This window comes from Puma concolor, chromosome A2 (assembly GCF_028749965.1).
Source record: "Puma concolor isolate L17-30 chromosome A2, mPumCon1.1.hap2, whole genome shotgun sequence".
NCBI lineage: Eukaryota > Metazoa > Chordata > Mammalia > Carnivora > Felidae > Puma > Puma concolor.
This window is the reverse complement of record NC_141668.1, coordinates 120,039,482-120,064,755: the sequence shown is the minus strand read 5'-3', so window position 1 is coordinate 120,064,755 and position 25,274 is coordinate 120,039,482. Positions and strand designations below refer to the sequence as shown.

General features: G+C 41.2%; 1 long non-coding RNA gene across 2 annotated transcripts in view; it reads right to left on the bottom strand.

Annotated features, from left to right (window-relative positions):
- Positions 1-25,274, bottom strand: part of LOC147583485 (uncharacterized) — a 54,400-nt gene that overhangs the window by 27,159 nt on the left and 1,967 nt on the right. Inside the window, exons 2-3 of one of the 2 annotated variants that reach the window (XR_015248265.1) lie at positions 17,606-17,739; positions 2,362-2,563 (exon numbers count right to left, since the gene is read on the bottom strand). This is a non-coding gene — a long non-coding RNA (uncharacterized LOC147583485). Of the gene's footprint in view, positions 1-1,350; positions 2,564-17,605; positions 17,740-25,274 lie in introns of those variants that run through there. The other variant, XR_015248264.1, reaches the window with a different exon arrangement.

Below are 25,274 nucleotides of genomic sequence, written 5' to 3'. Positions count from 1 at the left end.
ATTGGGTAATCTGAAATATATTTTCTCTTCTTGCTTTTCTATTTTTCATGATTTCTCATGCTAGGAATGTGAATTACTTGTAAAACAAACAAACAAAAATAGCAAAGGATTTTTAAAAAAGAAAATTTAAGAGTAAAATTAGCTACAATTTATTTGAGCACCTACCATGTGCTGGGAACTATACAAAGCACTTTCTATACATTATCTCTCATTTAGTCCTCACAATTTTTGTGAGAGGCTACTGTTCCCATTTTAAAGATGAAGAAATGAGACTCGAAGCAATTTGCCCAATTACTATGATGTGGATTGAATTTGGAATACAATTATAGAGGCGTACACATACACACCAGCTGTTTTCATATGCACTACACTTTTTTTTTTTTTTAATGTTTATTTTTGAGAGAGAGAGAAAGACAGAGCATGAGCACGGGAGGGGCAGAGAGAGAGGGAGACACAGAATCTGAAGCAGGTTCCAGGCTCTGAACTGTCAGCACAGAGCCCAACACGGGGCTCAAACTCACAAGCCTTGAGATCATGACCTGAGCCAAAGTTGGAAGCCCAACCAACTGAGCCACCCAGGTGCCCCATCATACGCACTACACTTTAGAGACAGCTGGCTCAGTTGTCTGAGACTCAAAACCCAGATACGACCACCCTTTCCAATCCCAAATATCCCATAAATTCTCTCCTAGATAACTAGCCATGTGGTAGAGTGAAAAACTTGGCCACAATATTTTGAGGCTCCTCAAAATATTGCAAGAGGAGAGGTAGATTCCCCATTCCTCAAAATTGAGCTGATCTTGAGACTTGCAAATTTGTGTCTGTATTTGTAATTCAGAATTTCTGAATTCTGAATTGACAGAATATGGTAGAAGTGATGCTGTGTAAGTTCCAAAGGTGTTGCATCTTCCACCTTCATACTCTTGGAACCCCAAGACCACCGTGGTATGAAGCCAAAAATGAAATACCACACAGACAATGAGGCCCAGCCATTCCTGCTATTCCAAATGAGCCCATCCCCCAGCAACCTTACAACTGAATATAGCCACATAAGTGAGCCCAGGCAAACCAACAGCAGAAAATAGTTCAGAGTAATATATTATTGTTGGTTTAAACCATTAAGTTGTGGGGTGATTTTTTATGCAACAATAGCTAACTGATACAACTTGAATTGCTCTCTCTCAAGTTGTTGAGGAGCCTGTGCTGGGTCACTACTACAGAAAAATACTAATCTAACACAGTGTGGTAAAAGCCCTTTTAGTGAGGTTCTCTTGCACCTCTTTTCCTAATACAGAGATCAAGCCCACACTCCATGCCCAAGAAGTGACTACAGACAGGTCTCAGACTCCCTTTCATATAGACCAAAGGTTTATTCTTCTCAAAACAGAACTATACAACTGAACAGATACTGGTAAGAAAGTGAGGAAGATTACATAATAAAGAATATCAAAAGAGCTCCTTTTGAAAAACAACAGAATATAATCATAGAAGCATACATGCCCACAGCCAGCTACTCATATGCACTCTACTTCAGAGACAGCTGGCTCCATCGCATAGGAAAAATGTGTGCTGAAATCAATTAATTTTGTTTCCTTTGCTTTTATAGCACATTAGGTTTTCCCCCCAAGATTTAGTGAGTAATGAAACATATTAACTGTAGCAGGCTGAGTTTCAATTAAAGACAGAAGGCAAGGGTCATTTACCTACAACTAAATGCTTCTTCAATAATAACAGGCTCATGAGCAAAAGGAACTTGCTACAAAGAGAATATGACAAATTGTTACTACAACCATCATTTTCAGACACAAATGGCTCTAGACCAGAAGACCATACTAGCTCAAAACATGATATGGAACCCACTGCTAACACCAAGGAATATTCCTTGCACGTTGGGTAACTCCCTGTCAAAATTGGCAACCATGATGATAGGGAAAAAAATACCCTAGCTTCTTGAAGGTTATCCTCTCTCTTGACAGGATGACTCGGCATATTTTCATTTTACAAAATACTGGAATGTTGTCGCAGATTAATTGAACTCTTAAAATAACATCATAGTCTACATTTTAAAAGCAACATCACCAACAAAATAGTGCAGCGCTGTTCGGGGCTTGAGGATGACAATTCTTTTCAGAAGAGAGGGTCTCACAGGGAAAAGAACACAGATGGTATCTTGTAGCTCCCTCACAGCGGGTCACTTTACATTCCTTACTCTCTTTTAAATGCTATTGACAGAACGCCCTCTCAGTCTTTCCTTCCTCTTCGTTTCTCATATTTCTTGGCCGTCCTTTTGTTGATTTCAATCACTTGGCCACTTCTAATTCTCCCTTTCCTTGAACCTTAGTCTTCTCTTTTCTGCCTTACCTGATACACAAAGAGTAAGACTGCTCCTCATATGACAGCCCCGCATTTCTCCACTGTTAGCACAAAGAAAGAATTCTCTCTCAGACAGGGTCTGGTTACCCTGCAATTTTCTGTGTCCTTCTTTTCTCAAAGATACAAGTCAGTCAGTCTCTCTCTGTGTATGTCTTCTGTCTGTCTCAGTCTCTCTCTCCAGGCATCCAATCTGTGATAAAAGAGCGAGACAATGTTTGGTTAATGTTCTGACAGACTGAAAGTAGGACTTAATCATAAGCAAATTTTAAATAGCTCTTTCAAACATTTCCTTAAAGTCGTACTGATGTGGTTTGAAGTGTTGGGGTTTGGAGCTGGGGGCCAAGAAAGAATTCTTGAGATATCTTCAGTGCAAAAGGTGATTTTATTAAAGCATGGGGGCAGGACCTGTGGGCAAAAAGAGCTGCACTGGGGTTGTGAAGAGTGACTCTTCAGGTTGGGAGGGGTTAGGGATAGCATAAGTCTCTAAGGTACTTTGGAAACAAGGTTTCCTTCCAGGACCTTGAAGGGCTAGCTGCTGTTAGGAAAAGGTCATTTCTTTCTGTTCAGTAAAAGCTCAGTCACGAGACCCTTCAGATGTGTATCAGTGGGCCATATGCTTGGAGTACCAGTGCCAACATATATCTTGGGGGTAGAGATAAAGGAAGTTTCCAAAGGAATTTTTATATGTTAAAGTACGTACAGGATCCTGGGGAGTTGGGATAACATTAAGCTAAGATTCCCTTTTTGCCTTCAGCAAAGTGTCATCACGGAGGCAGCTGAGCTCCTAGAGAAATATCACTGCCTGTTTCAAGGACTTGTCAATGGGCTGTAGGCAGTAAGGGAATTTAATTTTTCATTTGCCTTTGTTTCCCACATCAGTAACCAGACATAGCTTCTAACACAGAAGTGGAATTAAATTCAAGTCAACACTTACTTAGTGTCTACCACTTGCCACACCTCATGCTGGGCATAGAGATCTAAGTAAGGCTTAGGGTCTGCCATCAAGGAGAAAACTTGTAAAGAAAAATTATAAAGAAAAGCAAAGAATAACAGTCAACTACTTGATGGAAAGCCTAACAAATATCACCTAAGTATCACCAATTGGAAAGAAGTTCTTAGTAGAGTGAGCTTCTGTTTTGTTTTATTTTATGAATATAATTTATTGTCAAATTGGCTTACATACAATACCCAGTGCTCATCCCAACAAGTGCCCTCCTCAATGCCCATCACCCATATTTCCTCTCCCCCATCACCCCATCCACCCTTAGTTTGTTCTCTGTATTTAATAGTCTCTCATGGTTTGCCTCCCTCCCTCTGTGTATCTATTTTCTTTCCCCTTCCTTTCCCCCATGGTCTTCTGTCCACTTTCTCAAGATCCACATATGAGTGAAAACATATGATATCTGTCCTTCTGTTTTCTTTATTTAAAAAATATATATTTATTTATTTTGAGAGACAGAGCATGCGCATGGGCGGGCACACACATGTGTGTGGAGGTGAGGGACAGAGACAGAGGGAGAGAGAGAATCCCCAGAAGGCTCTGTGCTAACAACTAGCTCAATCTGAGATCATGAGATCATGTCCTGAGCTGAATCAAGAGCCAGACACTTAACTGACTGAGTCACCCAGGCACCCCTGTTTCTTTATTTTTAATATGGGTAAATGATATAACAAAACTTGCTTTTGCAGGATGATGATTATAGGAGTCAAACTAGACTATGACTGAATGTATCTTGCAACTCTGCAATTCAATTTCATTTCCATTTGATCATCACTGATTCAGCATCCACTTTGGTCCAGGTCCTGTGGAAATAAAAAGGAAATCTATAACCCCTAAAATGAAAGCACCCAGCATCTGAGGGAGTAGAGGGATACATCAAAAATATAATAAAGGGGGTGCCTGGCTAGCTCAGTCAGTAGAACATGCTACTCTTGATCTCAGGGTTGTGAGTTCAAGCCCCATGGTGGGCATGAAGCCCACTTAAAGAAAAAAAAAATCTGAACATTTAAGGGTGCCTAGCTGGCTCAGTTGGTACAGCATGCAATTCTTGATCTTGGAGCTGTGAGTTTGAACCCTACATTGGATGTAGAGATTACTTGAAAATAAAAACATTTTTAATAAAGATAAAAACTTCTTAAATATATAATACACTATAATTATGTGCTGTAATAGAGATACAGAAAATGTACCAGATCTTAGAAGACAGATGAAATTCTCCAGATGGCAGTCTGGTGAGTAGGGAAAGACAGAAGAGGATATCAAAGGATGTTATAGAAGGGGGAGTATATAATAACAAGTAGCTCTCATTAAGGCCCTTCTATGTAGTGGTCACTATATTAAGGCCCTTCACAGTCAGTATTCTCAATAAATAAAGACTAGGGCTGCTTTGGTGGCTCAGTCAGTCAAGCATCTGACTTCAGCTCAGGTCATGATCTCATGGTCCATGGGTTAGAGCCCCACATCAGGCTCTGTGCTGACAGCTCAGAGCCTGGAGCCTGCTTCAGATTCTGTGTCTCCTTCTCTCTCTGCCCCTCCCCCACTCATTCTCTCTCTCTCTCTCTCTCTCTCTCTCTCTCTCTCTCTCTCATTCTCTCTCTCTCTCTCTCTCTCTCTCCCCCCTTCCCCCCTCCCCCCCAAAAAATAAACATTTAAAAAATTAATAAATAAAGACTAGCTAGAGGGCTCCCCTTCTTGAAAACATCATACCCTGTTACCTTACACAGTTTGGTTTTAGTGGCTGTCAAGTCTATTGGCCTTGAGAGACTAACAGCTGATTGCCCAGGAGGAAAGGGGGCAAGCACTGAAACAGAAGCGCAAAGTGATGGATTCTCACCCTGTTGTTCCTATGTCGCTCTAGGGATATCCTTTAGCTTGCTAGTCCTCAGTTTCCTCATCAGCAAAATGGATTTATTACCAGCTGACCTTGTGAGGTTGTTGGGATAATGGATGTGGAAAAGGTTTTCAAGTCTATCTTAGTGCTCTGTAGGGAAAGGCCCAGGCTGGAAACTCACTTGCCTACAGGGGCCTGGAAGGTAACATAATTGAGTGAAGCAGGCCTGTGGGAATTCTGCCAATTGTTATATCAGTTAGCTATTGCTATGTAACAAATCATCCTACAACTTAGTGGCTTAAGCCAACAATAGTATATTACTTTTCACTATTTTATGGCTTTGCTCTGTAGTTTTTCTGCTTCTATTTTGCCTGGGCTCACTCATATGGTATATTCATTTGTAAGGCTGGCTGGGGGCTGGGTTGATTTGGAGAGCAAAGCAGCTACTCCTTGTTGATTAAAGTTGAATGCACATACAAAATTGGGCCCCTTGCTGCCAACCTACTGTTCTTAAAATTTTTAAATATTTGTGTGTGTGTGTGTGCGTGTGTGTAAATCCCTGATTTTTAAGTATGAACTATTTTCATTAACAGAAAACATTGTGTGACCCTACAAAACCCATCTATGGACTGGATTTAGGGTTTGGGCCACCAATTGGTAACCTCCATGTTAAGTAGTATTTTTAGCCAGCCTTTACTTTTGTGTTCAATCTCTTAGGTTTTCCTCAGGCACAAGCGGCCATATTAGGCCCACTTGGGCTCCATTTCCTCGTCCTTTTGGTCAATGGTTCTCAAGATGTGGTCCACAGATCAAGAGAGTCACCATCACCAGCATCATTAGAAATGCAGATTCTTGGAGCGCTTGGGTAGCTCAGTTGGTTAAGTGTTCGTCTTCGGCTCAGTTCATGACCTCACGGTTTGTGGGTTCAAGCCCTGTGTCGGGCTCTGCACTCACAACTTGGAGCCTGGAACCTACTTCAGATTCTGTGTCTCCCTCTCTCTGCCCCTCCCTTGCTCACTCACTCTCTCTCTCAAAAATAAATAAATATTAAAAAAAATTTTTTTTTAAGAAATGCAAATTCTTGCCCCCACCACACCTATTGATTCAGACACTCTAGGAGTAGGGCCTCTAGGTGAATCTCATGCTTGCCAGAGAGAACCACTGCTCTCCATACCTGAGAGGAGAACGGGTGGGAGGGATATTCAAACTGACTTTCAGAACTAGAGAAATTCTCTTCCTTGAGCACCACCAGGTAAGCCACAGGCTCCCATTTTTAATAAGATGAGATCACCACAAGCCAGACTGTATGGCACATACCAAAAGGGCCATGGACTCAGTACCTTCTGATCAAGAAGACTTCACACTAGTTCTCAGTCCTTGCTATGCACTGGAATCAAATGGAGAACTTTACAAAATACTGATGCCTGGGTTTCTCCCGCCCCGAGAATCTGATGTACATGGTCTAAGGTTGCAGCCTGGCCCTCAAGAATCTTAACTGCTCTGCAAGTGACTCTAATTTTCAATCATGAGAATTAACTTGGATCTTGAAACAAGAGAAAAAAGAAACCGGTAACTGTAGATGTCTCTGGGGGAAAGCACTTAGGAATTAGAAGACTGAGAATCTCACTTTTTAAAACTATTCTTAAAATGGGAACTTCCTCTAGGTTTTTCTTCCTTGAATTTCTAGTGGATTAGCATTCTAGCCACTTCCCACAGAGCACAGTGCTTAGCAATGAATGCAAGTCAATGCTGTGCACGACTTGTCTTTGGGAAATTTATTTTCTTAAAAGAAAATGTTAGAAAGAAAGGGAAGAAAGGAGGGGGAGAGAGAAAGAGAGAGAGATGGGTAGAATGTGAACAAACAGGAAAAGGAAGAGCCATAGATAAGCAAAAGAAACAGTTTGGACAAAGTTTGGAGGTGAATTCTGCAAAGGGCATGTAGAAATAATGAGACCAGCTTACCTAGAGCAGAGGTATGTGCTGGGAAAGAGATACACAGGTATTACAGGAGTCTGATCTTAAACTGCCTTGGAGAAAAAGATGGGAGTGTATTAGGGTTCTCCAGAGAATTAGAACCAATAGTGTGTGTGTGTGTGTGTGTGTGTGTGTGTGTGTGTGTAGAGATATACGGAATTGGCTCATGTGATTTGGAAGCTGAGAATTCCCAAGATCTGCAGGATAAGTTAGAACCTGGAAACCCAGGAGAATTGACAGTGTAGTTCCCGTCTGAAGGCTGGCAGGCTTCAGACCCAAGAAAAACTAATATTCCAGTTTGAGTCTGAAGAGGGGAAAAAGTTGATGTCCCAGTTTGAAGGCAGTTCAGGCAGGAGAAATTCTCTCTTACTCATAGAAGGATGTGAATTTTTGGTCTATTTAGACCTTCAACTGATTGAATGATGCCCACCCGCATTAAGGAGGGCAATCTGCTTTACTCAATCTATGGACTTAAATGTTAAACTCATCTAAAAACACCCTCACAGGGGTGCCTGGGTGGCTCAGTCCATTAAGCATCCGACTCTTGATTTCAGCTCAGGTCATGATCTCACGGTTCGTGAGGTTGAGCCCTGCATGGAGCTCTGTGCTGACAGTGCAGAGCCTGCTTGGGACTCTCTCTCTTTCCCCCTCTCTCTCTGCCCCTCCCCTCCTTGCCCTCTCAAAATAAATACATAAACTTAAAAAAAAAATAGGGGTGCCTGGGTGGCTCAGTCGGATAAGTGCCCAACTTTGGCTCAGGTCATGATCTCATGGCTCGTGAGTTCGAACCCTGAGTCGGACTCTGTGCTGACAGCTCAGAGCCTGGAGCCTGCTTCACATTCTGTGTCTCCCTCTCTCTCTGCCCCCCCCCCCCCCCCCCCACCGCTTGCACTCTGACTCTGTCTCTCTCTCAAGAATAAACATTAAAAAATAAATAAATAAATAAAAATAAAAACAACCTCAAAGAAACATAGTTAATGGATGGTTGACCAAATATCTGGGCATCTTGTGAAATTTAATAAAGGGAAATCTCACTAGAATGGAGAAGGCCAGCAGGGGGAGCTCTCATGCCCTACCACTCCTCATCAGTTGCAGATACCAACAGGGAGAGGGACCTTGCAGGTGGACACTACTTTACCATCCCAGAAGGGGGGAAAAAAGGGTTTCCTCCTCCTGCTGCCCCCCCACAACAGCCCAGCCAATGAGAGACAGTCATAACTCAGAGCTCCCAACTTCCCGATTTCCTGAACAAAAGAGGCTTTCTCTCCTTTGTTCAGCAGAGTTGCCTATGATGTTGCTGTAGCTTGCTTGTCCCTGATTGCAATTCTCTGCTATTTGTTTGTTGGTAAAATAATTGGCCGTTTGATTTTTAGGGTTAACAATTCCATGGCCCAGTCAAATTAACACATAAAATTAACCATCACAGGGAGTATGGATTTGAATTTGTGGACCAATGTTTCCAAAGTGTGGTGCATGAAGACCTAGACCAATGAAATACTCGGCCAAAAAAGGTTCTGTGAAAATATCAATCTCGGAAAACACTGTATACTAACACATATTGACATATGAAAGCTATGAGTTATCCTGCAGGAAAGAAATGGTTCATAACTTTGTCAACCTAGCATTTCCCTGACATTTGATCACAGAATCTGTTTTTTACTTAAAGCCTATTAATTTCTGATGGAATGAAATCTTCACAGAACAACTGGAAAAGCCAGTCCAAGCCATAAGAAGATAATATAGATTTGGAACCTGAAAAGGGACATGAAAACCGGATTTTAGTAAGATAAATTTGGCTGTAGTATGCAGGGATATAAAAGGAAAGTGAGCCTGAAAGCAGAGAGAAGCTACTTCAGCAAGGAAGCTACTTTAGCATTCAAGATCTGAGGATAGATAGAGGCTTGCACTTGGGAAAGGGGGAGGGGGAGGAGGAAGGAAATTTATGGAAAAGTGTCAGCATATATGAATTATAAGAGTATTAGAAAACTCCAGTTTGGAGCTTAGTAAGTGAAAGAATAAAGAGCCACTGATGGAGAAAGCCAGAAGGAAAGACTGGTTCATGGGCACAAATGTGGTGTGTTCTGTTTTCAATATGTTAGGTTTAGCGTCATGGTAGACAGAGGTCTGTGGGAAATATCTAGCAGTTTTTGGAATGATGAGACTTGTGTGAGAGATATGAAAATTATAAATCAATTTGGAAAAAATTATAAATCAATTTGGAAATCATAAACACAGAGCTAGAACCTAAGCCACAAGAGTGGCTCTTACTCACTTCCCCATTTCCCTCAGCCAGGCCAACCCATTCTCTTTGTAAAGGGCTTCGTTTTGAACAGTATGCTTCCTAAACCAGTTTCAGGTCCTCCTAATAATAGCCTCACAAAGGAGCACTGAATTACATTCATTTCTGAGAACAGCTCTGGGCTCTAGGGTGGTAACCAAGCACCATCAGCAGGTAGTTTAAGGAAATAAGCCCAGAGGAAGCTCTTTAGATGTGTAAGGAGAATTAGCTTTGGAAATTCACATTTAAGTAGCACATTTAAGTAGCACATGAACAGAAACATTCTGCCCTCCTTGCTACATGTCAATAGTACCCTCTACTACAAGGCCTCACTATTAAGAAATCCCAAAGCTCAATCCCAGGCACCAGTAGATTTTTTAAATTTTTTTAATGTTTATTTACTTTTGAGAGAGAGAGAGAAAGAGAGAAAAAGAGTGTGAGGGAAGGGCAAAGAGAGAAGGAAACACAGAATCTGAAGCAGGCTCCAGGCTCCGAGCTGTCAGCACACAGCCTGATATGGGGCTCGGATTTACAAACAATGAGATTATGACCTGACCCGAAGTCAGATGCTTAACCAACTGAGCCACCCAGGCACCCCAGGACACCAGTAGATTTTAAACAAATTTCATAAACTAAAACCATGCTTGTAATCTTCTGGTTGCTTGTACTCATGAAAATACATTTAAACATTATCAACCAATTCAGTAAGTGCTTACAACATGCCTACTGTGCACTTGGCCCTGAAATGACCCCATGGCCTTTACCCTTTTCCTTCACACTGGACTTCTGGAGTCCCATAGTTTCATATGTGAATCCCAACTGTAACCTCTACTGATTATATGATTCTGAGCAAGTTACTTAAATGCCCAGGGCCTTGATTTTCTCATCTACAAAAAAATGGGATAAAAATAACTCATTCATTTATTTATGTGTTCATGTGTACATTCGTTCATCCAATAAATGCTTTTGAGTTCCTACTTTAGCTTTGACTATACTAAATGTTGGGACTGGCACAGTGGTAAAAGAAATAGGTGTAGGAGAGGAAAATATTTTTCTTGACTCTTTTATGTTACCTGGCTGGGTCTGAAAATTAAACCGACAAAAATGTATTAATGAGGAAAAAAAGGCATACAAATTTATGTAATATAAGTTTTACATGACACAGCAGCCTTCATAAAGAAATGCAGATGCAGTGGAACAGAACTGAGTGTTTATGTTAGGTCTGATGAAGAGTGGACAGAGGTGGAAGAATATGATATATTCAAGAGTGTGAGAAGAAAGGGAGACGATTCATTTAAGTACCAAATAAAAGCTGTGTTGTCTAATTAACAATAGGTTTACAACCTATTGGAAAATGTATGAAACCCCCCACCCCCCCCCAAATGGATTCCCAAACCCTTAGACACTTCACTTCACTGGCTTTACAATGAGCATGCACCCAAGAACTTTGGTCTCTATGCCACCTCAAGGAATGTACATTTGTTCCAATCAGACAACTTTTTTACCTTACATGGGCATAGGTGACTTCCAGGTAAGAGTGTAACCTCTGTAAGTATCAGCCAGTGAGGAACCAGGGGAGTGACTTGCGTGCTAGGAGATAAATTGTCTAATGTAAGTGACCCAAGTGTGCCTGTCCATCACACACTGCTTTTGCAAGAATGTTCTTGCAAGAATGTTGATTAAAGCCTGGCTTCACTGTGCTCGGAGTCTCCGTGTCACTCCTTTGATTGTGTCAGTGGGCTTATTTCTCACAAGAAACTTAGAAATGCTTGTTGGTTAGCATTCTTCTCAGGCCCCTTTTGTCTTTAGAGATAAGGATGCTCCTTTCCTCCCAGAATAGGGAGGGCACCTCTCACACAAAGATTTTATGACTTATTTTAGACAAGAAGGGTAGGCAGAAGGTCAGCGTGACCTTCCTCCTTCTGCTGTGTTCTCAAACTCCTTCATTTTAAAATATTCAATATGCCAGGGATGCCTGGCTGGCTCAGTGGGAGGAGCATATGACTCTTGATCTCAGGGTCATGGGTTTGAGCCCCACATTGGGTATAGCAATTACTAAAAAATAAATTTAAAGACACACATTTAAAAAAATAATTTAGGGGCACCTGCGTGGCTCAGTCAGTTGAGCATCCGACTCTTCAGGTCATGATCTCACAGTTTGTGGGATTGAGCCCATGTCGGGCTCTGCACTGATAGCATGGGACCTGCTTGGGATTCTCTATCCCCTCCCTCTCTGCCTCTCTGTCTCTTGCATGCACTTTCTCTGTCTTTCTCTCTCTCTCTTTCTCTGCCTCTCAAAATAAATAAATACACCTTAAAAAAATAATAATTTAACAAATAAAATACTGAATATACCAAAATGCCATATTTGGGGTGGCATGTCACAGGCATGGTCCCTGTAGCACTGGAGCCCAAACCTTACTGATTTTGAGGATAATCGAATGAAATCATATGTGGAAATTACAAGATACAGTCGTTCATACATAAAGGTAACTCAATAAATGCTAGTTTCCTTCTCAAGGGTACCAGGATATATCATCCCAAAATATACCTCTTTGGCATAAGGATTATTTTGAGCTAAAGGCACTTGAGAACCAGCAGTGGCAGGAAAGGCTCTTTACCTCCAACTGCTTAAAAATAGAGTATAAATTTCCCCTTTTGTAAAGGAAATTTACGTTTAGAAAGGAAACTTCCATTTGTAAAGTTATCTCTGTACCAGGAAGAAAGACAACTTTTATCACCTGAGAGACTTTTATCTACATAACAAGACAACCCATCTTTATCTTGTGCTTCCTCCCCTTGCTTTCCCAGAACTTGCCTCCCCACCCAGAAGCCCCCAAACCCCTTTTTGTTTGTCTAACCTAAGACGGTATATATAAGCCTCTATTACGTGGCTGCCTCCTTGAATCTCTATTCTTTGTGAAACTCCCTTGTGTAACTGTGTAATTAAAACTGGTTTTTTGGGGACGCCTGGGTGGCTCAGTCAGTTAAGCGTCTGACTTCGGCCCAGGTCATGATCTCACAGTTCGTGGGTTTGAGCCCCTCGTCGGGCTCTGTGCTGACAGCTTAGAGTCTGGAGCCTGCTTCGGATTCTGTGTCTCCCTCTCTCTCTGCCCCTCCCCAGCTCATGCTCTCACACTCTGTCTCTGTCAAAAATAAGTAAACTTAATTAAAAAAAAAAAAAAACAAAACTGGTTTTTTGTTGTTGTTAATCTGTCTATGATCAGTTTGATTCCTGGGCCCGAACAGTGACCCTAGGGGAGAAAAAAAGGTTTTTCTCCCCTACACATCGTTCCTATGTGGATGGATATACATGGAATACAAACTTAAGTGCCTATGGTGGCCAATATAAATGTCTGCAGCAGTGGAGACTATGGAAATCTAAAGCTCTCCTGTCCCCACTAAAGGGCAGTGTTCCACTCTGCGTTAACCAATGATTTTCAGGAGGGGATACAGGTCCAACATTCTAGATCTTCCTGTTTTAAAGAGGAATGGGAAACCTGGCTATGAAATATGCCTATTTTTAAATGTTGGCAACTGACTCCAAATCCTGGGTGGACCAAATAAAATACATCTGACCCAGGGGCTGCCCACATTTGCAACTTCCATCACAGCCTAACTCTGAGAAGGCAGAGCCCTCAGATAACTCTGAGTTCCAAGTACACTCTGAGCATATTATACAGGAAGACTAAGGGATCCTCCAGTCAAATCTTTATTTCACTCCAGCTTGGTCCCTATCAATCAGCACAACTCTCTTCACACTCCAGTGAAACAGGAACCTGGTGTGACAGGATCATTATCACCAGAGGAAAGGACAATCTCACCATGGGTCATCAGCTTGTATTACATAAATGAATTTAAGGGCCTGAAATGAGGAAACAATGAAAATACACGCAATAGGGCAGTGAGGCACACGCAGTTCAGGAACCAAATTGTGCTGATCGGACTTAAAGGGCCAATCACAAATATGCTAGAAACATTCGGTCAGCACTTTCAGGTGACATTTTCCCAGTGTGATATTGCTTTCATGCTTCCTTCATCTCTGACTCATTCTCTCCGGTTCAATCTATTTTGTTTATAGATTTAATATCTGGCACTATTCCTCTAAAGAGCTCACGATTTCCCTCTGCCTTCTCTTCCCCCTCCTACTTCAGAGCAGGGCAGATGGAAAACCAAATAAGCAATGACAGACGTAAAAAGATATGGATATTTATATTGCTTTGGTTTGGGGGACCAAATGAAGCTAGCCCAACAGACACAAGTTTGAAGCTGCTTCATCCCTTCCAGAGAGTCTAAGTATTGAGTCCCAACATACACCTTGCTCTAGAAAACCCAAATATTAGAATTCTGTGCTAAAGACCAACATTCCCCCAGCCTGCAGTTAAAGTGTTTCTTTAATTCTGCCACTTATGGGTATCTGAGCATTCCATGAATCAGCAATGACCCTGATAGACCTCAGTCATCTAGAAGTCCATCACATGCTTTGGGCAGACCAACATCTAATAATCTTCTCACCTATTGGGAAGGTCTGGGGACAATGAAACTGGTACCCAGCCACATTCCTTGATGTGCCTGGGACATAAGAGGCTTATGTAAGAGACACTAAACACAGCCCACAATGTGATGGACAGGGAGTTCCTTAAAAAGGGATGGAATGTTAGAAACAACAATAGTGCCACTAAGAATAAATCACCATGAATGAAGGAGTCTGGCAGAGTGAACGTCTTAGCTCAGGTTGCCATAACAAAATACCACGACTAAAATAAATACCTTTTTTAAAAAATGTTTATTTCTTTATTTTGAGAGAGAAAGAGAAAGAATGTGAGTGGGGTAGTGGCAGAAACAGAAGGAGAGAGAGATTCCTAAGCAGGCTCCACACTATCAGCACAGAGCCCAACATGGGGCTGTATCTCACAAACCCTGAGATCATTACCTGAGCCGAAATCAAGAGTAGGGTGCTTAACTGACTAAGCCACCCAGGTGCTCCTAAAATAAGTATCTTGATTATATTTTGTGAGAATGGAAATGACTTTCGTGGGAATCTGAGCTTGGTGGTGCCCTATGTCTATGGTTACAAATAGCCTTTGAATCGCCAAATGGGAACCCTTCAGCACTTATGTTACCTGAACTCTGGCATCTGATATTGCTGACAACTCCTCCCTAAACTTGAAATTCTCTCCTCCCTAAACTTCCTTTTCCCTCCGAACCCCTCTGGCTACTGTGGGTATTCCATGGCCAAGCCTGGTGCAGGTGAGGAGGCACTGAGAAGAAAGAACATACAAGGACATGCCTATGGCACAGCAAGGAATTGCCTGATGCGGAAGTACCTAGACCCTTGAGGGTTGGCAGGCCCTTTCCCCAGCCTACAGAGCAAGGAGTGGCAGATCAGACTTGAGAGGGGCCGTGCTGACCCCTAAATTCTGGTCACAACTCCATGAAAGCAGAAGAAACCCCAGAGTCTCCTCACTCACTTTCAGTCTCATTTCCTGTGCCTGTTGCAATGCTTGCTTGCAGACTTGGTAGTAAACTGAAATGAAAGCAACCCTGAACTTGTGTAACTGGTCATTCTTGCCTAGCTTTGAATCTGGATTAGCCTATTATGGGCTGGCCTACCTCATCACTCCTCAGTCTTCTCAGTGAATTCCTCTCCTTCACCCTGCCCCGAACTGTGGAGGTTCCACAGGGATCCCTGCTCAGCCCTCTTCTCACTCTCCAGGCAAGCTTAACAACCACCCAGTATTAACAATCACATGTATACTGATGATCTCTAATTCTGCATCAACTGATCAGACGTGAGCTTCTGACTCAGGTACCACAGTTTAGTACACATTTCACAAACCCCTCAAATTCTGCAAGTCCAACATTGAATTTATTCTCTCCCTCCACTATCTAGTCCTCCTCTTACACTCTCTTTCTTTGTCTGTCAACTAGATCCTCATTAACTTGGCTGAACAAGCCAGGAAACTAAATCAGAGCTGATTCTGAGTTTCTTTAAATGCATGTGTAAAGGTACTAAAGGCGATGGATGAATCATGTTGGCTCTTTTAAAAGATCAATTTGGGGGCACCTGGGTGGCTCAGTCTTGGTTAAGCATCTGACTCTTGATCTTGGCTCAGGTCATCATCTCATGGTTTGTGAGATTCAGCCCTGCGTTGGGCTCTGCACTGACAATGCGGAGCCTGAACCCTGTAATAACCTCTCATCCACTCATCCCCATTCATGTTCTTCTAACCAGTGCTGCCAAAAACATCTATTCTTTCAGGCATATTTAAATACCTTTATACCTTTTCTTCTTATTACAGAAGTACTACAGGTTTACTGTAGACATTTGAGAAAAGTCAGTAATAATACAAAAAGATCATCACTATTAACATTGTATTATATACACTTCCAGTCATTTTCTATGAATAGACCTACATCTTTAGGAGAAAAGGATTATATCATACACAGTTATATGCCCTACTTTTAAAAATCAGCGTTGTGAACAATTTCCTAATATAAAAGATAGTTTAAAATATACCATAGTAATTACCCTCATACATCCATCTTTGCTCATATTCATAATTATTTCTTTAGGAGTGGAATTGCTGGGTGAATAGGTAATGCATACTTTTAAGACTTTGAACCTATTGCCAAATACTCCCTGGAAAAGTTTTATGCATTTATTATATTTCTGCCAGTAGAGTGATCATCTTAATGTAGAAATCAGATTCTTACTCAAAGATGTGGAAGAACTTCTAGGCTCAAGTACACTATATGAGGGAAGGCCCAGAAATAAGGCTGTCACAGGCATTTAAGCCAGCATGTTTCCAAGACTCCATGGCCCCCATGGAGTCTTTCTGATGAACCATGAAAGGAGATCAAAGTATACAAGTTCTTTCCACAGCTCTTAGAGTAAATGCCATGCAAGGCCAGGGACTTTCATTTTTACATATGACTAAGTACCTAATAGCTTCCTTTGTTAATTATTAAAAGTGATTAAATTTTTATATTCACCAAAAGAAAAAAAAACCCGCAAAAAACCATGTGGTACTGCCAATTATTGAAAACTTTTGCTGCCACAGAAAAGCTGGCAATGATATAAATTTCCTGCTGCACATGTAACAACCTAGATTGCTGGGAATGCTTGTTGGTGAGGAGGGCTTCTTAGTGCCTTGAGTTTCCAATACAGCCCTTCTTGTTTTGTTTTGTTTATGATGCTTATTTATTTATTTTGAGAGAGAGAGAGAGAGAAAGAGAGAGAGCATGAGGAGGGGAGAAGCAGAGAGAGAAGGAGACAGAGGTTCCAAAGTGGGCTCCGCACTGACAGCAGAGAGCCCAATGAGGGGCTCGAACCCATGAACCCTGAGATCACAACCTGAGGCGAAGTCAGATGCCCAACCAACTGAGCCACCCAGGCGCCCCATAAATACAGCCCTTCTTGTATGTGTTATTTCACATTTCATATGTTGTTTTTCTGTTTTTGATCGTTTTGTTCATGCATACACATTATGATGCTGCTGTTTTGGGTTGCCATTTTGCTCTTCTCTAATTCTTTATCATCAAATTCTTTTCCCACCAGAAGTGGAATGGATGGGTTAGGTGTATTGTGGGGTCTTGTGTGCCAATTAAGTTAGCATGTTTGAGAACTGATGGTCTGAATGCCTCAAAATCTCTCTACCCTAACTCTAGATTGGCTTACTAGGTTGGTTCACTGGTAAAGAGGCCTGGTAAGTTATTGTCTATATAATGATCAAATGTTTAAAGGAAGGAAAGAAAAACAGAGTAGTTGAAGGCAGTTTTGAGAGGTGACAGGAGGCTTGCAGACTCATCCATTCTCCTCCCAACTCTCAGTTTTCAAACATTAGCAGGGCTAAGAAGTCTGAGCTGCCTATTAGCATAGTAGAAACATAAACAAGGCTGTGTTAAGAACAGCATCAATACTGTTTTGTACTTGGCCCAAGCTACCCAGCCCACTGGACTGCACATCTGTGAAACTCCTGATTTGAATCTAAAAGACCAGCAGGAAAGATGAGAGAGCTCTTCCTACAAGAGTGACCATCTGAGGTAATGGAGACATCTGCATAATCAGTTCTGGTTACAGGCCCAAAGCTTTTTATTTTCCCATCTAGCCCTGGGAAGTCAGGGTTTTAAAATGTATGGGATTTACCTTGACAAACAGCCTTTGAGAAGATATGGGAAATCTGATTTCCGCCAGTCCAGCTTGCACTTCAACAGGGATTCCGTAATGTTACGAGCCTGAGAAAGAATCGATACACTATGTGCTGGTTCATTTCCATTCCCCTGTGGGGAAAGAGGGAAAGAAAAAAAATAGCAAAACCAGTTCTATTCGATTCTCCTCACATTTCTATTGCCAAGAGTAGCACAGTTACTCACCAACAGGCACCAGAAACACCCACAGGCTCAGAGACATGTACAGTCAGGTATTTGTTAGCCTACTACTTAATAAGCTTGCTCTTTTCCATAAGCTAGGCCCCTGGTTAAAATATTAACACCAAAATTAGGCTCACCTCAATAGCAGAATCTTATGTGTAATCCTAGGTCAGCTATGAATCACAAATTTTTCTATTTCACCCAAGACAAATTTCCAAAACCTTTTCTTGCACATCCTCTGAGTTAAGACATAACATCTATGAGGGTCTCAGGCCACAAGTAAGGGTTGCACAGAAGATGCAGTGACGGAAAAAGAAAGAAAAGAAAGGGACAAAGTAGAAAGAAAAGAGACGAAGACTAAAAGTAATAAAACATTTTTTAGTTTACTTTTAAGTTTATTTAAGTTTTAAGGGAGACAGAACACGAGTTTGGGGGGGGAGGCAGAACAAGAAAGAGAGAGAGGGAGAAAGGGAGAAAGAGAGAGAGACAGAGAGACAGAGAGAGACAGAGAGAGAGAGAGAGAGAGAGGGAGAGAAAGGGATCCCAAGCAGGTTCCACACTGCTAGCATGGAGCCCAACACGGGGCTCAAGCCTACAAACCATGAGATCATGACCTGGGTGGAAGACAGACGCTTAACCAACTGAGCCACAAAGGCGCCCCAAAGTAATAAAACATTCTTAAAAATGAATGTGAATGATCACATTTATAACAGTACTGACTGTCAAAGTTGTATTTATGAGCATCATCGACTCTATGCCAGACACTGTTCTCAATGCTTTCACGTGAATTATTTAATTCATTCAAAACATAGTCATTGCACACCTTCTGTGTGCCAGGCATTGTTCTAAGTAAAGAATATTCTGTAGAGAGCAAAAGGGATAAAAATCTCCTCCATATCAGAGCCTACATTTTGGTAGAGAATGTGTCATTTAATTGTCACAATAAGGAAAAGAGACAAGAAAGGCATGTTAAGAAGGCAAAGGACATGTACGGACAGAAAAAGAGGACTTTAGAGAAGGAGATATAAAGGAGATGAAAGTTAAAGAATCATTGTCAGGGCTCTGAGATGCCGGATTAAAGGGATAAGTCTCTGTTCATGCTGTTCATGCCTCAAATCCTTCAACACAAAAGCTTTGGAAGGTTCCACCATAACCAATTTAGTGAAGAGTCTGGATTGTAAATGTATGAAAAAATATGCTTCTATATTATCTCAAATGTATATAGCAATTTGAAATGCTAACAGTCTTTCTGAGTAGATATCCAGCAATATTGTTTTAATAAAAAGATAAGACATATTTGTAATAAGCAGTGTTCATCTGCACATATACCTCTCATTTCTCCCAGCCTATAACAGAGAAAGGGGAGAAAAGTCAGTGATCTAAAAAAAAGATGGATCAGATATTTGTTTGAATCCCTCATCAGCACCAATTATAATACTAATAGATGTTATTTATTGAGGACTTTCTATTTGCTGCTGTGAGAAGTAAGAGAGAAGATTCATTTTCAGAAGTACCAAATAAAAGCTGTGCTGTCTAATTAACAATAGGTTTACAACCTATTGGAAACTGTACCAGCCACCCAGCCCCACCCCTGCCCCCACCCTTAGTGGGGGAGTCCCAAACCCTTAGACACTTCACTTCCTCGTTCTTCCCCTCTCTATTTCACGGTCTTATTTTTACGGGCTTTGCAATGAGCATGTGCCAAAGAACTGAAGTCTCTGCACCACTTCAAGGAATGTACATTTGTTCCAATCAGACTACTTTTTGCCTTACATGAGCATAGGCAACATGGGGGTAAGGCTGTAACCTCTGTAGTATCAGCTAATGAGGAATCAGGGAGGGACTTGCGTGCTAGGAGATAAATTGTCTGCTGTAACTGCCCTGAGTATGCTTGTCCATTAGACACCCACTCTTGTAAGAACGTTGATTAAAGCCTCACTTCACTGTGCTCTGAGTCTCCAAGTCCCTCCTTTGATTGGGTCAGTGGGCTTATTTCTCACAGCTGCATAACAAACTATCCCAAAACTTGGTAGTTTAACAACGATTTATTTCTCATAATTCTGTGGGTTGGCAGGTCAGTTCTGATATCATGTGGTACACTCATGTGGCCACATCCACAAGGTGAGCTCAGGTAGGATCTTGGCTCCCTAGTGCCTCTTTCTCCATGTGGTTTTTACCATACAAGAATCTAGGCTGGGCTTCCTTATCTAGTGGCACAGATGGTCCAAGGAAGCAAGACTTAAGTTTTAAGACTTAGGCTTGGAGCTAGCCAACAATACACCTGACACATTCCACTGGTCAAAGCAAGCCATAAGCTCAGCCCAGATTCTAGGGGAAGGGAAACAGACTCCACCCCTTGCTGAGAGTAGTAGTACTTACAATCATGAGAATCATTGGCAATCGTCTTTGTAGGCAAGCTATCTTACCTGCCATATGACAGAAACTGTGTATTATCTCAACAAATCTTTGAAGCAACGTATTGGCCTCCTTAATATCCCTATTTTACAAGTAAGGAAACTTAATTCCTTAAAGGTTAAATACCTCCTGCAAGTAGGTGCCAGACCTACTAGGGACCTAGTAGATCTAGGTCCAAATCTTAACCACCTTCAGAGTTCTAATTCACAACCATCCCTTAATACAACAGTCAAAAGAGTTAGAGGAGTGAAATCCCAGGTTCCCTCTCCCTTAGGGAAGCAGAAAAGCATAGTAGTTAAGAGCTCTGACTCTGGGGTCAAACTGCTTTGGTTCAAATTTTGGCTCTAAACCTCATTAGTTCTGTGACTTTGGGTTAGTGATTTAGCCTCAAATTAATTCATCATCTGTAGAACAGGGCTGATAACAACATCTACTCCATAGGAATATTAGGAGGTAGGGTCAGTTTAATTACATTTTGTTCCCTGACTGCCCTGTTCTTCAGAAATGTTGCTGACTAGTGATCCTGAGTCTATGTGACTTGATCGTCATCAACCCTGCTGACCTTGCTTCTGATTCTGCTTTGCCTCTGGACCCATGCTGCTATTGCAGTGACCACTACTGAGCGTCCTGCCTTACTGTGGTCCCTCTCTGTTCATTTGTTGCACCTTCTGCTTCCTTTTGGAACTGCCACTTCATGCTAGAGATTTGGTTGCTGTCCATGTTGACCTACAGCAGTTTGCCTTTGTCAGTGCTCTGTTAACTCTTCTGATTACACAAAAGAAGAGCAGCTCTCACAGGCTAATCCCATTAATACCTTGTTTTGCCTTTGACCATTTACAAAAGGTTGTCTAACATCTTTCTCTAACAAAAGAGGAGGAAATGGAAGTTTCTCTGGTTTGGGACTGTACTAATTCAGCTGCCTGTGTTTTGAAAGAATTGCAGTATTTCAGAATGAGTAACCACTAGGTGGCAGCAGTGTTTTGCTTCCCAGCTCATTACCATCATTCTGCCTCCCCAACCCTTATAATTTCAGTTACAGCCAAGATGCAGTTCCTTTCAAAGTGAATGACTTGCTTTTAAATCAGCTTATCCATATGAAGTTCAAGGTGAACAATAAATTTCATGTACATTCTCTTGAAAATTGACTGTGATGTCACTAATTCCATCGGAGAGTTCTCACAGGAGTTATATTACTAAGGCAGTTTTATAGTCTTTGGTTCGAAAGGGCATGAGAAAAGTAAATAAACCTCAGCATGTTTAGGGCATGGCCAAGTTGGTTGTTTCCGCCTCTGGTTGTTAACACCAAACAGGCCAAAGGTCTGTTGGGTTAAGAGTTCATGGACTCCTACGCTATCATTTTGTTAATGGGATTATAGACACATGACTCATTTTCCCAATGAGGTCCCAAAAGGTTTTCTTGGGGAAGATGGCATTTCAGTAGTTTATTGAGCGAGAAGCAGGTGTAGGGAACTGCATCTTTCAATTATATCCCCACAGGGATCCAACCTGCCAAATGGAATTCCAAATGGAAGGTACAAAGAAGGAAGAATAGGTAGAGGAAAGGCCAGGAGTGCTGACAAAACCCTTGTCATACAGTATGAGGGATCAAGAGATGCTGTCTATAGTTGACAGAACAAAAAGATGTTTAATATATCACTTAAATTTACTTTGTAAATTTAACATCCGGGAACAAACTATATCAGATTGTAACTTTATCTATTTAAAATAATCTTTGGGGCGCCTGAATGGCTCAGTTGGTTAAGCATCCAACTTCAGCTCAGGTCATGATCTCGCTGTTCGTGGGTTTGAGACCCGTCTCGGGCTCTATGCTGACAGCTCAGAACCTGGAGCCTGCCTTGGATCCTGTGTCTCCTTCTCTCTCTGCTCCTCCCCCACTTGTACTCTGTCTCTCAAAAATAAATAAATGTTTAAAAAATTTTTAAATAATCTCTACATTTGGGGTGCCTGGGTGGCTCAGTCAGTTAAGCATCTGACTCTTGATTTTGGCTCAGGTCACAAGCTTACGGTTTGTGAAATCAAGTCCCAGATAGGGCTCTCTCTCTCCGTCTCTCCCTGCCCTTCCCCTGCTTGTGCACTCTCTCTCTCTCAAAATAATTACATATTTTTAAAAATAAAATAAAATAAAATAAATAAAATAAAAATAAAAATCTCTACATTCAACATGGGGTTTGAACTCATGACACCAAGATCAAGCATCACATACTCTTCTGACTGAGCTAGACATGCACCCCATATATGGGTTGTATCATTTTTTTACGTTTATTTATTTAATTTTGAGAGACAGAGTGAGTCGGGGAGAGGTCGAGATAGAGAAAGGGAGAGAGAGAATGCTAAGCAGGCTCTGTGCTGTCAAGGCAGAGTCAGACATGGGGCTGAAACTCAAACTGTGAGATCATGACCTGAGTGAAATCAGAGTCATATGCTTAACCAACTGAGCCACCCAAGCACCCCTGGGTTGTAACTTTAATGGGAAGAGGAAGAAAGGCAAAATAGGATGGTGGGGATATTAATAGGCTACCTCAAGTATTGTAACAGAGTCTGTAGACAATGCCCCAAACTGAAAACATAAGAAACAGCACTATAAGCAGGTTATTTAGAGACATGGAGGAAGTCACCATGTGAACTGAAGGAAGAAATAGTTAATAGTTCTTGCTTCTGTAAAAGAGCAAAGGAAGGGGCTGGGCTGGGCTGGGGAGTAGCTGTACTATTTGACTTTCTAACTGTGACTCTGTCTTAGCCTTAAAAATAGGCAAGAATAGACAGCTATTAGGGTGAAACACATATCAGAGTTCATGGGAACAACTATTGCCGAATTCTTAATTTGTGTCACTATATCTGAATGGGAATTACCAAATTTAATCACGTGCTTAATAACATAGAGGTCACTTCAGTTTAACATAACACTACGGCCAGTTAGAAAGAAATTAGAGGCTTCTATTCCCACTCATATACGCCACTTATCCAAACTGGCATCTTGGAGCAAGGATCCACTTTAATCAATACTTTTACAGTAGATATCAGGGTTTTTCTGATATAAGCTAAAATTCTTTGCAATAAATCAGAATCAGAACTTTAAAGAGCAAAGTTGTCCATGTTTACTTCCTTCACAGCATTTCAGCAGTTCTTCAGCAGGCATCCCCCAAGAGTAGGGCACTTTAGACCAGCAAATTGACCAGGTCTGACGCTTACCCTTTACCTTCTTTTCAAAACCACATCCAATCCACCAGCAATGATAGGTCATCCTTCAAAATACAACAGAATTTGACAATTCTCACCACAGCCACTAATACTCTAATTTGAGCCATTATTATTATTTTCCACTTGGACCACTGAAATAGTCTGGTAACTGTTTCCATCCTTGCCCATGCAGCAGCCAGAGTGATCCTTTTTGAATGCTTGATAATTTGTGAAACAGTGGCCTATATGTTGTACCCACCCCACCTAATCCTCTATTTCTGTCCCTTTCATCCACTCCTCCCCAGCCACACTGATCTCCTGGATCTTCCCAGACCCTTTTGAACATCCTCTTGACCTCTGCTTGAAATGCTCTTCTCCCAGATAATCAAGTAGCTTACTCTCTCATTTCCTTCAGGCTCTACTTTGTTACCTTATCAAAGAAGCTTTTCCTAACCACCTGATATATAAAGTAAGCATTCCCCTCCATCTCTCCAGCACTCTCCATTCCCCAAACTTGCTTAATTTTTCTCCATTATTCTCATCATGTCAGGAATGTTATGCGTTTCCTGTATTGTCTGTATTTTCCATTAGAATATAAGCTCTAGAAGAATTTTTCACTGCTGTATCCCTAGTGCCTAAAAGAATATCAGACACGTAATAGCTGCTCAATAAATGCTGTCACTTAAATGACACCTAACATGATTCCACAGGCAAATAATATGCCTTACAGCAATGCTTCCCTAAGTGTGAAATCTGTTTATAAATGATTTTACATAGTATAAAGGTGTTGCATTAAATAACACTGAATCAGGTAAAATAATCTTTTCTTTTCAATATTTTAATCCTTCTCATGTCAAGAAAGCCTCATTTAGTGCTAGTTTATCTCTGATACTTGATAATTTATCCTTTTAGAGAATAGAGAACGGCCTCATATTTAGAGTCTATTCAGAGCCTTTTGCAGTGAACAGTATCTGGCCAGAATTTTAATAACCTTGTTTTCATTGTACTATTTTTAGGGGCATTGTCTACTTCAATTAGGAGACTGGTAACATGTTAATCTCATTTAAATCCTGCAATAACTCTTAAGAAAGAAGTATCATTTTGCATTAGAGGAAACTCCAGATGAGTTTCCCATGAGACCAAAGTTTCCTTTGAGATAAAATTCACATAACATAAAATTCACTATTTTAAATATTTTAAACTGTACAGTTTCTTAGTATATTCACAATGCTGTACAACAATCATTACTATCCAATTTCAGAACATTCTCATCAACCCACTCCCCCCCCCCCCCCCCCACCGAAAAACCTCATACCCTTTAGCTACCACTCCCAATATCCTCACTCTTTCCAGCCCTAAACTACCACTCATCTTTCTGTGTCTATATATTTGCTTAGTCTGGACATTTCATACTAAGAGAATCTTAGTCTTTTCACACTTAGCATAATGTCAAGGTTTATCCATTTTGTAGCATGAATCAGTACAGTACTTCATTTCTCTTTATGACTGAATAATATTTTACTGTATGGATATTTAAACCACGTTTCTCTACCTGTTCATCAGCTGATGGACAAACATTTGACTTGTTTCCACTTTGGGGCTATTACAAACAATGCTTTAGCCACATAATGTACTAGTTTTTGTTTGAACATCTGTTTTTCAGTTTTCTTGGGTATACATCTAGGAGTATAATTGCTGAGTCATGTGGTAATTCTGTTTAACCTTTTTTTAAGTTTATTTATTTATTGGGCGTGGGGTGCGGGGAGCATGGAAGGAGCAGGAGTGAGGGAGAGAGAGAATCCCAAGCAGGCTCTGCACTGTCAGTGCAGAGC